A 17,425-nucleotide genomic window follows, 5' to 3' on the forward strand; every position below is an offset into this window, starting at 1 on the left:
CGCTTGCCAGGCCTAGCGTCTTTTCTGCATAGGACCCGGGGGAAGCCGGGAAGCCGTTAGGGGGCGGGGCAAGCGGGCAGGCGCGCGTCTGTCGAATTTCTGGGGTCGGGTCAGGCTTCGTTCTCAGCACCGAGCGGGCGATGTTCGTGAAGCTTTCGTTTTGAGCGGCCAGACTCTGCTGTTCTCAAGTCTGGGAGGCACAGCGAAACAAGACTTCCGCATCGGGGGAGGATAGGGCTTGAGGGCCGCCAGCCCAGACTCGCTTCACAAATGTGAAAACTATGACAGTTCAGCGAGTAAAGGCCAAGAGTAGACTCCAGGTTTCCCAAGAGTAACGCTCTCACATTTTAAAAGTTCCTCACGTTCCCACCGCTCTTGTCCCTCTTTCTGAGAGATACAGGCCAAAAGGTGGGCTCTCCCTATTTTTTTCCTTTTAAGCATTTTTTTTCAACTTGAAGTCACTCTTAGGTTTCCTTGAGGACCCTACCAACTTTTAATATTTAAAAATGGGGTTGGATTATATTTGTGTCTTATCAAATCAGCAACAGTACTGTGTGTGGAAATGCCACCATTACGGGCATCCACAACCTGTGATTTAATTTTTAAAGTAAATCAATGGATTTTGGCAATACACATTTTCTAGCTCAACTCAATTTATTGGAAAGATGACCACCATAAGAGATTGTTGACATGTCAAAGTTATGTAGTTAATCACTCAAAGTCATGCAGTATGTTTACATTTGTTCTTTGGTGCATGAGGATAGTTAACTGATACAGTATCTTTAAAAAAAAAGTGATGGAATGACAGCCAAATATGCTTTTGCCTCAAGAACTTTGCATTTGCTGTACTCTCTGCCTTGAACACCACTCTGTCATTGCCCCTTTTCCTTCAGGTGTTTGCCAAAATAACACCAAAGAGCCTCATATAGACTAACATATATACACACTCTGTCTCACCCTGTTTTTTTTTATTAGATACATTGTCTTACTCTGTTGTTCAGGTTCTAGTGCAATGTATGTTGCAATCATAGCTCACTGCAGCCTCAATCTCCCAGGCTCAAGCGATCCTCTCACCTCAGCCTGGGCTCAGTTGATCCTCCTGCCTCAGCCTCCTGAGTAGCTGGGACTACAGACATGCCACCACGCCTGGCTAATTATTTTTTGTAGAGACAAGGTTTTGCTATGTTGCCCAGGCTGGTCTCAAACTCTTGGCCTCACACGCTCCTCCCACCTCAGCCTCCCAAAGTACTAGAATTACAGGTGAGAGCCACCACACCCGGACATACTATATTATTGTCTCTCTCCAGTTAGAATGTAAGCTCTTGGAGAGCAAAGTCTTGTCTATTTTGTTCACTCTCAGATACCCAGGACCTAAAACTGTGCCTGGCACATAGGTGGTGTTCAGTAAACATTTGTTGAATGAATCACTGAATGTTTTAGTAGAAAGGACATGGGATTGGGAGTTAACAGGCCCTACACAAGTTCTCATTCCATCTGCTAGAAACTATATGACCTCAGTAAAGTTACTTAATCTCTTAGTACTTCCATTTTTTCATTTATAAAATGGGATTAATAATGTCTACCTCACAAGATTACAGCAAAGATTAAATAAGAGGTGGTAAAGTCATAAAGCAGAATATAATTTCTTAGTTAAAATGAATGAATTATACTACCTATACCAACAATGAATCCTGAAAACTACGTTGATTGAAAAAGCAAATTCAAAGGTATACATAATAGTGTCATATCATTTATATACAATCTTAAAACCACAAAACAATGCTTTGTGTGAGTTATGTATACAAATATGTATGATAAAAGTATGAAAACATGTTTGGCAAAGATAGATATCAACTCCAGGATAGTTGCACCTGTGGAAGGGAGAGAAGGGAATGAAATGATGAAGCTTCAACATATCCCTAAGGGTTTTCTTTTAGTAGGATTTGAATTAATTATTATTTAATCAAAATTTAGTGTTATATTTGGGTGGATGTTATATTACTATTTGTATCTGCATAGCCAGGATATTCCAACATGTATTAAAAAAAATAGCTCCTTCCCATCTTGCAAGATGGTGGGGGAAAAAGTTGAGAAGCCAGACACCAAGGAGAAGAAACGTGAAGCCAAGAAGGCTGATGCTAGTGGCAAGGTTAAAACAGATAAACTCAGCCAGGCGCGGTGGCTCACTCCTGTAATCCCAGCACTTTGGGAGGCTGAGGCAGGCGGATCACCTGAGGTCAGGAATTCGAGACCAGCCTGGCTAACATGGTGAAACTCCATTTCTACTAAAAATACAACAAATTAGCTGGGTGTGGTGGTGGGCGCCCGTAATCTCAGCTATTCAGAAGGCTGAAGCAGGAGAATCGCTTGAACCCGAGAGGTTGCAGTGAGCCGAGATTGCATCATTGCACTCCAGCTTGGGCAACAAGAGCGAAACTCCGTCAAAAAAAAAAAACAAAAACAAAAACAAAAAACAAAAACCCTCAAGGCTAAAAAGCCAAAGAAAGGGAAGCCCCCCTGCTGCAGAAATCCTGTCCTTATCAGAAGAATTGGCAGATATTCTCAATCTGCTATGTCAAAAAGGCCAGGTACGAGAGGAAGTACTTGGCTACTAAATCCAGAATTGAAAAGAAAAAGAAGAAAGTCCAGAATTGAAAAAGGAAAAGGTTCTTGCCGTTGCTACAAAACCAGTTGGTGGCAACAAGAATGGTGATACATTCTGCAAAGTAAACCCTACAAAATGCCTAGATCCTTCCAAAGATGTGCCTCGAAAGCTGCTGTTGAGGCACAAAAAAAAAAACAGACAGAAACACCTCAGTCAGCACAGAGAAAACTGCAAACTAGCTTCTCTCCTGGGATCATTCCGTTCATCCTCACTGAGCACCACAAAGGCAAGAGGGTGGTTTTACTGGAGCAGCTGAGGAGTGGCTTGTTAATTGTGACTGGACCTCTGGTCCTCATTCAAATTCTGTGGAAAACACACCAGAGGTCATCACAAAATTGAAATCAGCAATGTGAAAATTCCAAAACATCTTACTAATGCTTGCTTCAAGAAGATGATGCTACGGAAGCCCAAATACTGGGAAAGTGACATCGTCAACACAGAAAGAAAGTAATAGAAGATTATGGAGCAATGCAAGGTTGATCAGAAAGCTGTGGACTCGTGGCCAGGCACGCCAGCTCACGCCTGTTACCCCAGCACTTTGGGAGGCTGAGGCGGGTGGATCACTTGAGGTCAGGAGTTCGACACCAGCCTGCCAACATGATGAAACCCCATCTCTACTAAAAATACAAAAATTAGCCTGGCGTGGTGGCGGGCACTTGTAATCCCAGCTGCTGGGGAGGCTGAGGCACGAGAACCACTTGATCCCGGGAAGCAGAGTTTGCAGTGAGCAGAGATCGCACCACTGCACTCCAGCCTGGGTGACAAAGCAAGACTCCATCTCAAAAAAAAAAAAAAAAGAAAGAAAGTTGTGGACTCGTAAATGTTACCAAAAATCAAAGCTATTCCCTAGCTCCAGGGCTACCTGTAATCTGTGTTTGCCCTGATGAATGGAGTTTATCCTAGCAAATAGGTGTTCCAGATTTCTTACCAAGAACCTAATTAAATAACTGATGCATTTAAAAACTAAAATAAGTATACTTTTAAGCTTAAATAACACATCTGAAAAATAGTTTAAAAATACCAAATTTTAGCTATTTTTAGAACATATGAAGAAAGATTATAAAAATTAGAGTGCTATCTGGAAGGCAATAGCTAAATAGCATGGTAATTCTAAAAAGTAGTATAAACTTGCAAGCCTTATAAATAATAGAGCCTTGGAAATCCCATTTAATTCAAAAAGTCATTTTGTGCAAGATATTGGGTTAGGTACTTCTGTGACGGACACAAAGATGAGGAAGATGAAGTTAGTTTCAGCGGGGCACAGTGGCTCACACCTGTAGTCCCAGCTACTTGAGAGGCTGAGGGAGGAGGATGGCTTGAGCCAAGGAATCCAGGGTTGCAGTAAGCCACAATCTCGCCACTACATTCCAGCCTGAGCAACAGAGCCAAATCCTGTCTCAGAGGAAAAAAAAAAAGTTAATTTCAGGTAAAGTACAATTTGTGGATACAGAAAGGATATAATGAGAACATAGACAATTAAGAGCAAAGCAAAATCCAGTGAATGCCAGGAGAGGGATATAAACAGCATGTATTGGAAAAATAGAGGACACAATCTAATCCAGTGGAAAGAAGAGGTGTATCAGGAAGGAGCTCAAGGAGAAGGTGTCACCGTATCTGAGATTGGACTTGAAGGGTGAGGAGGACTTCAAGAGACAAAAATTGGGGAAAAGGAATATATTCTAACTAGAGGCAGCAGTATGAACAAAAAGCATGCTGAGGGAGGGACACGGTCCCCTTTGGCTGGTACGAGGGAACATTTAGAGTAATCTGAGACATTTGTACAGACTTCAGTAAGTATTGGAGAGGCTCTGGGAGATTTTATATAAAGAGTGATGGTCAAAGCTACACTTGAATCTGGCAGGAGAGTGTAGAACAGAATAAAAGGAGTATAGCAGGTCATTTAGAGAAATCAAACATCTATAGCAGTATTTTAACAAATGAGTTGATTCAAGAAGTCAGCATTCCAAGTAGACATCCTCCCTCTAGTAACTCATGTATTATCCAGGCTGGTTCCATTTCTACACCTTCTACTCAGCCCTAAACCTACGTATACTATACTCTCTGTCCTGTTTGCCCTCCCACCCCTTAAGTGCCTCTCACCAGAGTTACCAATGACTTTCATATGGCTGTTGACCAGTTCTTTCCTTTGACCTTTTAGCAGCATTTGACAATAGAGACCAGCAGTCCTCAACCTTTTTGGCACCAACGACCAGTTTTGTGGAAGACAGTTTTTCCATGGACAGGGAGGTGGAGGGATGTTTTTGGGATGATTCAAGCACATTACATTTATTTTGCACTATTATTACATAGTAATATATAATAGGTCATTATACAACTCACCATAATGTAGAATCAGTGGGAGCCCTGAGTTTGTTTTTCTGCAACTAGACAGTCCCATGTGGGGTGATGGGAGACAATGAGAGATCATCAGGCATTAGATTCTCATAAAGAGCCTGCAACCTACATCTGTCACATGTGCAGTTCACAATAGGGTTTGCACTTCTGTGAGAATTTAATGCCCTGCTGATCTGACAGGAGGTGGAGCTCAGGCGCTAATGCCAGTGATGGGGAGCTGCTGTGAAAAGAGATGAAGCTTCACTTGCTTGCCCTCCACTCACCTCCTGCTGTGTGGCCCGGTTCCTAACAGGTCACTGGCCAGTACTGTGGCCCAGGGGTTGGAGACCCCTAATGTAGACCACTGCTGCTTCCTGGGAAAGCTTTCTTTGGACTCCATGACTCTTTCTTGTTAACAACACTTCTTTGCCATTCCCGTTACTGTTGGTATTCCTCAGGATTCTAACTTAGGTTCTTTTCTCTTTTTTATTATTTCATTCACACTCAAGGCTTCAATTAACTTTCCGTCTGCTGTTCACTCCAAAATTCATTGCTATTCCCTTATCTCTCTCCAAGATTTATATTTCCTATGTCTATCTCCCTACTGAATATTTTCCCTTCAGCATTTCCCAGGCACTTTATTTTGTTTAACTTTTTGTTATGGGGACTTTCAAATATATATAAAAGTAGACACAATAAGGAACTCCTTTATGTCCATCACCCAATCAATGATTATCAGCATATGGTTAGTCTTTGTTTCATTTATAACCACCTTTCTCATTTTCTCTCTCCTCAGTTGGATTAAAGTCTAGACCTCATATCAATTTATCTGCAGATACTTCAGTTTATATCTTTAAAAGATATAAGGACTAGATTCTAAATATCAAACCTATCCACTTTCCCCCAAATTCCTTTACCACCATTCTAGTTTTAGACCGTCATCACCTCTTGCCTAAATTACTTCAACAGGCTTCTAGCTTGCCTATCTGCCTTTAGGCTTGTTTTTCTCTAACCCATTCTCCATACTTGATGGGGGAGGGAGTCTCCCAGACCTTTTATTTTTCCTGAAACGAGTCTCACTCTGTCGCCCAGGCTGGATTGCAATCATGTGATCTCGGCTCAGCTGCAACCTCTGCCTCCAGGATTCAAGCCATCCTCCCACCTCAGCTTCTCAAGTAGCTGGGATGACAGGTGCGTGCCACTATGCCCAGCTGATTTTTGTATTTTTAGTAGAGATGGGGTTTTACCATATTGGCCAGGCTGGTCTTGAACACCTGACCTCAAGTGACCTGCCCACCTTGGCCTTCCAAAGTGCTGGGATGCTGGGATTTAATAGGAGTGAGCCACTGCGCCTGGCCATCTCCCAGCCTTTTTTTTTTTTTTTTTTTTTTTGAGATGGAGTCTCACTCGCTGTAGTGCCGTGGCACGATCTCGGCTCACTGCAACCTCCGCCTCCAGGATTCAAGCCATTCTCTTGCCTCAGCCTCCTGAGTAGCTGGGATTACAGCTACTGTAATCCCAGTGTGTGCCACCACGCCTGGCGAATTTTTGTATTTTTAGTAGAGATGGGTTTCACCATGTTGGCCAAGCTGGTCTGGAGCTCCTGGCCTCAGGTGATCTGCTGCCTTGGCCTCTCAAAGTGCTGGGATTACAGGCAGGAGCCACCATATCCGGCCAATTTTTAATTTTTGTGGGTATATAGTAGGTGTATATACTTTATGGGGTACATTAGCTATTTTGATACAGGCACACAATGTGTAATAATCACATCAGGGTAAATGGGGTATCCATCACCTCAAGCATTTATCCTTTGTGTTACAATCCAATTATACTCATTTAAAAATGTACAATAAATGTTCGACTATAGTCACCCTGTTCTGCAATCAAATACTAGATCTTTTTTCTTTTTTGAGACAAGGTCTCATCTGTTGTCCAGGCTGGACTACAGTGGCCTGATTTTGGTGTACTGCAGCCTTGGGCTTCCAGGCTCGAGTGATTTTCCCACCTCAGCCTCCTGAGTAGCTGAGACTACGAGTGCACACCACCACACCTGGCTAATTTTTGTGTTTTTTGTAGAGACAGGGGTTTTGCCATGTTGCCTAGGCTGGTCTTGAACTCCTGGGCTCAAGTGATCGGCCTGCTTCAGCCTCCTGAAGTGCTAGGATTACAGGCTGAAATACTTATTCTATCTAACTATATTTTGTACCCATTAACCATCCCTACCGCACACCCGTCACCCCCACTACCCTTCCCAGCCTCTGGTAACCGTCATTTTACTCTGTATCTCCATGAGTTCAATTGTTTTTATTTTTAGCTCCCACAAATAAGTGAGAACATGTGAAGTTTGTCTTTCTGTGCCTGGCTTAATTCACTTAACATAATGGCCTCCAGTTTCATCCATGTGGTTGCAAATAACAGGATCTCATTCTTTTTTTATGGCTGAATACTACTCAGTTGTGTACATGTACCACATTTTCTTTATCCATTCATCTGTTGATGAATACTTAGGTTGCTTCTAAATCTTGGTTATTGTGAATAGTGCTGCAATAAACATGAGAGTGCAGTTATCTCTTTGATAAACCAATTTCCTTTCTTTTGGGTATATACTTAGCAGTGGGATTGCTGGATCATATGGTAGTTCTAGTTTTAGTTTTTTGAGGCACCTCCACGCTGTTCTCCATAGCGGTTGTACTAATTGACATTCTCACCAACAGTGTACAAGGGTTCCCTTTTCTCCACATCCTTGCCAGCATTTGTTATCCAACTTTTAAAAAATTATTATTCAGTAGTACTGTTGAAATTTTAAAAATATGTATCCTAATATGTGCACATTTTTATTAACCATATATAGTTCTACATCCTAATGTACATGAATTTCATGATAATGTAAATTTGAACATAATACAACTGTTAATTGATTCCTGCATTCCTCTCAGCCCTCTTTTTATCATTTGGGGAGTGGGAGTGTGGAGTAGAGGGTAAGGCAGGAAGCAGAGTGGTTGGTGTGGATAGGTCCCAGTGTCCCTGGTATTTCCTAAGCCCAGTGTCACAGATCAAGTTGCCAAAGGTGCATCAGTCAGTGTTCTGGAATTCCAGTCAGCCATGTGTATAGAATTGTCCCCATTTATGATTAAACTAGAGTGGAAAATGACCACCAGGTGGTACTACAACCCAGTTGAGACTAAGATAGACTTGGTTCTCAGCCAGATGCCCAAACTCCTGGTTGGTTATCTATGCAAGTTCCAACATAATGCAACAGTTTTACAAGTTCCTTTCTACATCTGAATGAACTTCAGTGGACACCTCTTGGTACACACACATTCAATAATATGCATTTTTAACAAGCTTCTAGATGATGCTGATGTTGTTTGGAGTTGTTCTGCACAGCAGTCAGAGCAACCTTCTTAAAACCCAAAGACCATGCCATTTCCCTTCTTTAATAGCTTGGCTATGTATGGAATATTGCCAGACATAGATTAAGGGTAAAAGGGGGCACATGTCTATTAGTTTTCTTTGGGTAAAGCCTCAAATAATAGACAACATAACCACAAGCCAATATTCTGAAACTTAATAATGCAGAATAAACGATCCAGTATAGCCAAACTGCACCAATACACTTGTCCCATTTAGTGGAAACACTGCAAAAACCCATTACAAAAAAAAAAGCAGTCATAAAGTAACAAAATATTTAAGAAACTTAAAAGTAAGCCATTTGGCTTCCTATCCCTGTGGCAGTTTCACATCTACTAAGACTGTATTATAGAACTAACTAAGACTCCACTGTATTTGGAGACAATTCCGAAATAAGGACATGGACTACTTCTTTATGTCTCCAAGAGATTTCTATTTCAATAATGAATTATTGTCATTTTCATTGCTAGGTCCTGAGTATGACCCTAAGATTATGTAAAATATATTGGAATAGTATGATTATTTGTATTTGGGATTACTATTTTTACTTTTCTGAAAATACTTTCACCTGCTGTTATCCTCCAAGTAGCTCTGTAAGTAAAATGCAGAGAGGTTTCAGAGTTCTCAAAATTGAGCGTGCATCAGAATCACCTGGAGAAATTCTGATTCAATCGGTCTGAAAGGAAACTCAGTAATTCGCATTTTTAACAAGCTGCTAGATGCTACTGCTGCTGGTCCACTGCCCACACTTTGAGTTAGCACTGTTTTAGGGTAGTGGTTCTTAACTTTGGCTACACATTGAATTTATGTGGATGGGAAGATTTTTAAAAAGTACCTGGGGACTCCCAGAGATTCTGATTTGACTAGGTTACGGCACTTACATGTATGTATATGCATTTCTCTACTTACCAGCAAGTTCAAACATCTACTCATGTCTATTAATCATCTGGATTACCTTTTTTTAGTAAATTATCTGTTTAGAATTTTATCAGTTTTAATTTGGTTGTGTCTTTTTTATTGATTTATACAAACATTTTAACATATTATGAATTAAACCTTTTCTGATTTATCTGAGAATATTATATCTTACTCTGTCACTTGGCTCTTATGTAGGAATTTTAATTTTTATTATATCAAATCTATCCATCATTTCCTTTGTGGCTTCTGGATTTTAGTCTTGCCTAGGAAGGCTAACCACAAGATTTAAAATGTTCCTTTATACTTTTCCCTAATATTTTTGTACTTCAGTTTGCTAGTATTCGTTTTCCCATTTATCTACAGATCATTTTTGAAACAAGATCAGACAACTCATTTCCCAGACAGATAGTTCATATGTTGGTATTGAAGTCCCTTCTGCCACTTTCAGAATAAAGGGTTTAAGGGATCTAGATGATATACAAAATCTTTGAGAGAAACAGGCTTCATCATGAGTCTTCAAGAACTCCCCAAATTACCTGTCAAGGCAGCTGCTAACTCTGAAAGGATCAGGACGCTGCAGAATTAGGAACCTGCCCAAAGGGGTTCATGCCTTTCCTCTCTCTTCATGTAAAACAAATTTGAATCAGTCTTACTTGGCTTGGTAAAACCTAAATCATTTTTGGAACCCTAGCTACAAGTGAATGTGGGAAATATTGGTTTTGGCTTTACAGGAAGGCATCCAAGAAGAGAGTTGGTCAATTCATGCATGGTATCTGTTACTATGTCACTGACTGGTCCATCATTCTCCTGTATTTTGAAATGCCGTTATTTTCATAAATACATCATAGATATATTTAATGAAAAGATATTTGGGGACAATCAGCAGCCTTTGCCACACCCCATAGCTCTTTCGTAATTTGCCATCTGTTTCAGTTAATGTGGTATATGATCTTATTTTTTTCCAAATAAGGAAGGGCAAGGTATGGGGGGAGGGCGGAGAATGTAGAAAATTGCCTCAGGGCACCCTTATAGGCCCTAAAGCCATTTTTTTCTGCCACTGCTCATTGGGGTGACATCATTCTGGGATAATTGGCCAGCTTGATTTTCCAGTTACTAATCTATGTCTATTCTGAAACCCAGACCATCCATTTCATTTTTTAATTTCATCTATCATATCATATATATAACATATATATCTCATATATCATATATATATCTCATATATCATATATATATATCTCATATATCATATATATATATATATATATTTTTTTTTTTTTTCTAACAGGGTCTCTGTCACCCAGGCTGGAGTGCAGTGGTGTAATTATGGCTCACTGTAGCCTCAACCTCCTGGGCTCAAGTGATCGTCCCACCTCAGCTTCGCAAGTAGCTGGCTGGGACTACAGATGTGTGCCACCATGCCTAGGTAATATTTTTCTTTTCTTTTTGAGATTGAGTCTCGCTCTGTTGCCCAAGCTGGAGTGCAATGGCGTGATCTCAGCTCACTGCAATCTCCACCTCCCGGTTCAAGTGATTCTCCTGCCTCAGTCTCCTGAGTAGCTGGGATCACAGGCATGCACCACCATGACTGGCTAATTTTTGTATTTTTAGTAGAGACAGGTTTCACCATGTTGGCCAGGCTGGTCTCAAACGCCTGACTCAAGCGATCCAGCTGCCTCAGCCTCCCAAAGTGCTGGGATTATAGGCGTTAGCCACCGTGCCTGGCTTCCTAGCTAATTTTTGTATTTTTGTAGTGATGAGGGTTTAGCCATGTTGCCCAGGCTGGTCTCAAGCTCCTAAACTCAAGCGATCTGCCTGCCTCGGCCTCCCAAAGTGCTGGATTTACAGGAGTGAGCCACCACACCCAGCCTCAGTTATCAAAATTTTAAATTTCCAAATATATAGTCAAAGTTTTTGTACATATGACATCTTCTCATGTTTCTCTGAAGATGTTATACATTTCAAATTGTCTTCTTCTGATTGTTCTCTAGCTTTGCTTTCTCTAATAATAATTGTAAAAATGGTGCCTCTTTCATGGTGACTTTTTTCAAATGTATGATAATGTGTTAGCTAGCTGTTCAATTTTGTATTTCAGAATCTCTCTTCCTTTTGCCTTCTTATTTATGGTAGCTGTTCTCTGCCAATTTTGTGTAGGGAACAGCACTTATAAGACAAGCGTGTGTGGTTGCTCGTCTTTAAAGTGTGGAAGACTGGTGTTCTTCCTGGTGGTCTATTGCTTTCTGGGCCACAATTTAGAACGAGTTGGGGAGAAGAAAGTGGTTGACCAGCCTAGCTACTGTAAATCTCTTATTCTAATTACTCTCCCTGACCAATGTCTCAGTACCCTCCTCCCTACTTCTTGATCTGTTAACTGTAAGTTTGTACACCCTCTCCCCAACTACTCCTACTTTTGCCTTTAGCAGATTCCTCCATATGATTTGAGCTGAATTTTCCCGCCATTTGGTTTTTCTGAGATTTACTCTATCTGCATTCTATCTTTTCTCAACATTTCTGGTTTGTCGATGGCAATTTTTTTTGTTTCTAGGATTTCACCATGTTGACCAGGCTGCTCTTGAACTCCTGAGCTTAGGTTGATCCACCCGCCTTGGCCTCCCAAAGTGCTGGGATTACAGGCATGAACCACCACACCCAGCCTTCTTTTACTTTTTTTTGGAGACGGAGTTTCGCTCTTGTTGCCCAGGCTGGAGTGCAATGGCACGATCTTGGCTCAACGCAACCTCCGCCTCCTGGGTTCAAGCAATTGTCCTGCCTCAGCCTCCTGAGTAGCTGGGATTACAGGCATGCGCCACCACGCCAGGCTAATTTTGTATTTTTAGTAGAGATGGGGTTTCTCCATTTTGGTCAGGTTGGCCTTGAACTCCCAACCTCAGGTGATCTGCCTGCCTCGGTCTCCCAAAGTGCTGGGATTATAGGTGTGAACCACTGCACCTGGGCTTTACTTTTTAAAAGTATCTCCTGGCTGGGCCCTGTGGCTCATGCCTGTAATCCCAGCATTTTGGGAGGCCAAGGCAGGCGGATTGCTTGAGCTCAGGAGTTCCAGACCAGACAGGGCAACATGGTGAAACCCTGTCTGTACAAAAAATACAAAAATTAGCTGAGCGTGGTGGTGCATGCCTGTAGTTCCAGCTACTCAGGAGGCTGAGGCAGGAAGATCAATTGAGCCCCAGAGGTGGAGGCTGCAGTGAACCATGTTTCTGCCACTGCACTCCAGCCTGGGTGACAAAGTGAGATCCTGTGTCTCAAAAATAAATAATGATTATAATAAACAAAATTATCCCCTTTATCATTTCATGAGATTTTAGGTGGTAGGTGGGTTCAGGTGTGTGTGCTTTGTTGGCTATTTTGATCTTATCTGTGTTAGATCAAAACGGTGTGTGTGTTAAATTGTGTGTGTGTGTGTGTGTGTGTGTGTATGCATGAGAGAGAGAGAGCAGTTTTGCCCTGTTTTTTTGGACTTATTTCTCATATTATTGTTTTCTCTTCTAAATGATTTATCATAAATTCAGGGTTGAAATGAATACTGAATCTCCCATCCAGGTACTAACCGGGTCTGACCCTGCTTGGCTTCTGAGATCACACGAGATCGAGAGTGTTCAGGGTGGTATGGCCACAGACTGACTATTGAATCTTAGTCTTTCTCACATATGTTTTTTTCTCTACTCTCTTTGTTCTGGGGGAAAAAAAAAAACAGCCAAATAAAATAAATATGGTCACATCACACTTGCTGGTATCATTCAGAATGCACCTACTTTTCTAAAATTGATTATAAAATTGGTGCCTATATAGTAGCTGATTTCGGGATGCTGATCAGGGCTGGGTTGCAGTGGGGTGTTGTGGTTATAAGCATGTTAGAAACCATCAGGCTCTGGGGAATGAACTAACATTAGCCACATTCACAGAGACTCGGTTATAATCCAAAATGCCAATATTTTTCCCTTAGAATACAGGATATATTATAACTTTGCAGGGACCAGTATTGTAAATAGCAGAAAACTGGAGTTGAATCCTGGTTCTTCCATTAGCTATTTTTTTTTTTTTTTGAGACAAGGTCTCACTCTGTCACCCAGGCTGAATGAAGTGCAGTGACGTGATCTCAGCTCACTGCAACCTCTGCCTCCCTGCTTCAAGCTTCAAGTGATTCTCCCGCCTCAATCTCTCAAGTAGCTGGGACTACAGGCACATGCCACCACATCCAGCTAATTTTTGTATTTTTTGGTTTCACCATGTTGGCCAGGCTGTTCTTGAACTCCTGACCTCAAGTGATCCACCTGCCTTGGCCTCCCAAAGTGCTGAGATTAGCCACCGTGCCCGGCCCGCCATTCACTCTTGAGTTGGAATCCTGGTTCCGCCATTCGCTCTTTGTTACCTATTATTATTGAATCTGCACTTTTGTCTTCACGAATATTAAATGAAATAAACAATGTGAACTTCTTGGCACAGTAGCTAGTACATAGAAGACACGGAATAAATATTAGCAATGATAATGAAGATGATGATGGCAGTAATCACTAGAGTTCTGCTTTTTTGGTAGCCCTCTCAATATCAATGAGCCTGGAAAAATAAATTAATAATTCAGTGGATCCTTGGAAACTGTGAAATTAGCAAAGATTGTCTTTATATAAAATATATTTTAAAAATATAGTTGTAATTAGTTATTTAGTCTTTAGTTGTGTTATCATGGGAAAAATAACATTTTGTACTTCAGTTTTCCCACCTGTAAATTGAGGATAATTTCATAGTGTTGGCATGGATGTTCAATGAGTAAATACGGTGAAGTGTTTAAAATGGTGACTACCCAGTAGCAGCTCAATTTTTTTTTCAGATAGGGTCTTGCTCTGTTGCCCAGCCTGGAGTCCAGTGTAGTGAACATGGCTCACTGTAGCCTTAGACTCCTGGGCTCAAGACATCCTCCCATCTCAAACTCCAGAGAAGCTGGAACCACAGGCACATGCCACCACACCACCTGGCTAATTTTAGTTTTTTTTTTTTTTTTTTTTTTAGAGATGGGTTTTTTCCACATTGTCTAGGCTGGTCTTGAACTCCTGAGCTCAAGTGCCCTTTCCACCTTGGCCTCCCAAAATGCTGGCATTGCAGGTGTGTGCCACCATGCCCTGCTTTATCCTCGTTTTATTTTTAGTTCGTGATTTTTTATATTATTTTGAAAAACAACCCCCAGCTTAAAAGATGTTATTTTTTTCAACCAACAGTTGGAATACATGATTAGATATAATTTATGTGATAAACAAATATTTAAATTAAGACTATTCTAGAAAAATTGGAACATATGGTTACTATAACTACAGTGTACATTTTTAACTAGTTTAAAAATCTTTGTATATATTTTTTCTCATTGCTCTGCAAGCCAAAGAACAGTGTACACGTTTGATTACCAGAATACTTAGGTCCACCAAGTATACCATCTCTTTGTGAATTCTTACGACCTGATGCTATTACTTCAATTGTTTTCGAACGATTGCTCTTTTAATTATCAATGACGGCCGGGTGCAGTGGCTCACACCTATAATCTCAGCACTGTGAGAGGCCGAGGTGGGTGGATCACCTGAGGTCAGGAGTTCGAAACCAGACTGGCCAACATGGAGAAACTCCGTCTCTACTAAAATAAAAAAATTAACTAGGTGTGGTGGTGTGCACCTGTAATCCCAGCTACTCAGGAGGCTGAGGTAGGAGCATCTCTTGAACCTGGCAGGTAGAGGTTGCAGTGAGCTGAGGTCGTGCCACTGAACTCCAGTCTGGGCAACAGAGCGAGACACAGTCTCAAAAAAAAAAAAAATTATCAGTGAAACCCTTTTATCAAATAAGATTTCACAAGATACTACAATATGTAAGCAGTCAGGGTTAGGGTCCTTGATCCAGAGCCCTGTGTATTTTTCTCTCCATGAAACCCAGGGCTCCTGGAAACACAGTTTGAATACCTTATTTCTCATTGCTAGTGATACAATCAGTTAAGCAGATAACAATTTTCTTTATATAATTATTACACGCTGGTTGTGCATTTCTTTTTTTTTTTTTTTTTTTTTCCTGAGACAGAGTCTCGCTCTATCGCCCAGGTTAGAGTACAGTGGCTTGATCTCGGCTCACTGCAACCTCTGCCTCCTGGGTTCAAGGGATTCTCCTGCCTCAACCACCTGAGTAGCTGGGATTACAGGTGCTCGCCACCATGCCCGGCTAATTTTTGTATTCTTAGAAGAGACAGGGTTTCATCATGTTGCTCAGGCTGGTCTTGAACTCCTGATCTTAGGTGATCTGCCCACTTTGGCCTCCCAATGTGCTGGGATTACAGGCGTGAGCCACCGCGCTGGGCCCTGGTTGTGCATTTCTAATGATATACTCTAGTTATTATTTTACACTTGGAAACAATTTTGGGAAACTGTTTTATCAATGGTATATTTACAAATCATATCTTAGGGTTGGCTGCTTTTACAGAGGGTTGTTAAAGACATTTTATATGGATTATTTTTAGCTTCATTTACAGAGGATGACTTTTTATTTTACCTTTCCCAGATCAGGTTATACCATATTTAGAATCTACATTTCCTCATGAACTTGCCCTGGTCAATATTACCACAAAAAAAAACAGATCATGAGAGTATTTCATGAAAAAGTGTTTTCTTATCAAACTTATTGGTGAATAATTTACACACATTTTTCATGTTTAAAGTGTACAACTTAGCGATGACAGTTGTATACACCTGTAAAATTGTCACTACCATCAAAACAGAGAAAATTTCCATCGTCCCCCTCCAAAAATATTTTTTCTGCTCATTTGCAGTTTATCCTTCCCTCCACTCCTGGCTCCAGGCAATTACTAATCTGGTTTTTGTCATTATAGGTTAGTTTGTACTTCATATAAGTGGGATTATACAATATGTTTTGTCTCTAGCTTCTTCAACTCAGCATACCGATTTTGGGAGTTATCCATATTGAGTCCTGTGTGAGAGTATTTCTTCTTTTTTATTGTTGAGTAGTATTGCATTGTATAAATATACCACAATTTGTTTTTTCATTTACATGTTGATGGACAGTTGGGTTCCTTCTGGTTTGGGGCTTTTGTGAAAAACAGCTGCTATGAGCATTCCTGTTCAAGTTTTTGTGTAAGCATATGTTTTAATTTCTCTTGGATAACATCTAGGAATGAAATGGCTGGGTCATATGTTAGATGTATGTTTACCTTTTAAAGAAATATTTTGCTTTATTTTGTGAGAACTTACTTAACTCCCCTTGCATATCTAGATAAATAAGTATCAGGTAAGGATACTAAATTTACCAGATTCTCTAGGTGGCAGGTGGGAAAAATCAGATAAGAATACTAAATTTACCTGATTCTCTAGGTGGCAGGTGGGAAAAATTCCTTATCTTCCCTCTCCATGGCCCACCTACTTGCATAGTTCATTGCTCGTCCAATTTATTTGAGTTCTTAAAATAATTTCAACTTCCCTGTTTTTTTTTTGTTCTGTTGTTACCATCTCAGGGTTGGTTGGGTGCCTATTCTGTATTGGATATTGTGCTAGGCGCAGAAGGGGCACGTGGGACTTTGAGTTAAAGGGGCAGCAAAACCTTGTTCTGTTCTCTGGACTGAGTTGGACAGACCACAACTACGATTATGCTTTAGGCAAAGTATGTGAGAACTCTTGAGGCAGTATTCCATTTACCTGACTCACATGCGAGAGAAAATATCCCACTTTTGTTTGAGTGTGGGCTTTAGTTATATATTTATTTTAATCAGGTGTGGCTGTTAAATGAAAAGGAAGCAATCCGTGAAACAAACGGAAAAAAAAAAAGAGTAGGGGAGAGAAACAAGTCTTCCTTTAATAACGTATACCTTTCCTTTTGACCAGCAGGTCCCAAAGTGTGGTACCCAGACTTGCAGCACCAGTTTTCGCTGAGAACATGTTAGAAATGGGAACTGTCGCACTACGCTCCAGACCTAACTGAATCGGAAACTCTGGGTTTGGGATCTGTGATTTAAAAAGCTCTCCAGGTGATTCTGATCCACGCTGAAGTTTGAGAACTGCTGTGCTAAACTCATTCCCAGGGTGTAGGTGGTCATCTTTAGAC

General features: G+C 40.9%; 1 long non-coding RNA gene across 1 annotated transcript in view; it reads right to left on the reverse strand.

Moving 5' to 3' along the window:
* Nucleotides 1–3,742: 3,742 nt before the first annotated feature.
* Nucleotides 3,743–17,425, reverse strand: part of LOC129058666 (uncharacterized) — a 139,172-nt gene continuing 125,489 nt past the window's right edge. The window contains exon 3 of the long non-coding RNA XR_008523941.2: nucleotides 3,743–4,057. This is a non-coding gene — a long non-coding RNA (uncharacterized LOC129058666). The remainder of the gene's footprint in view (nucleotides 4,058–17,425) is intronic.

This window comes from Pongo abelii, chromosome 2 (assembly GCF_028885655.2).
Source record: "Pongo abelii isolate AG06213 chromosome 2, NHGRI_mPonAbe1-v2.0_pri, whole genome shotgun sequence".
Lineage (NCBI taxonomy): Eukaryota > Metazoa > Chordata > Mammalia > Primates > Hominidae > Pongo > Pongo abelii.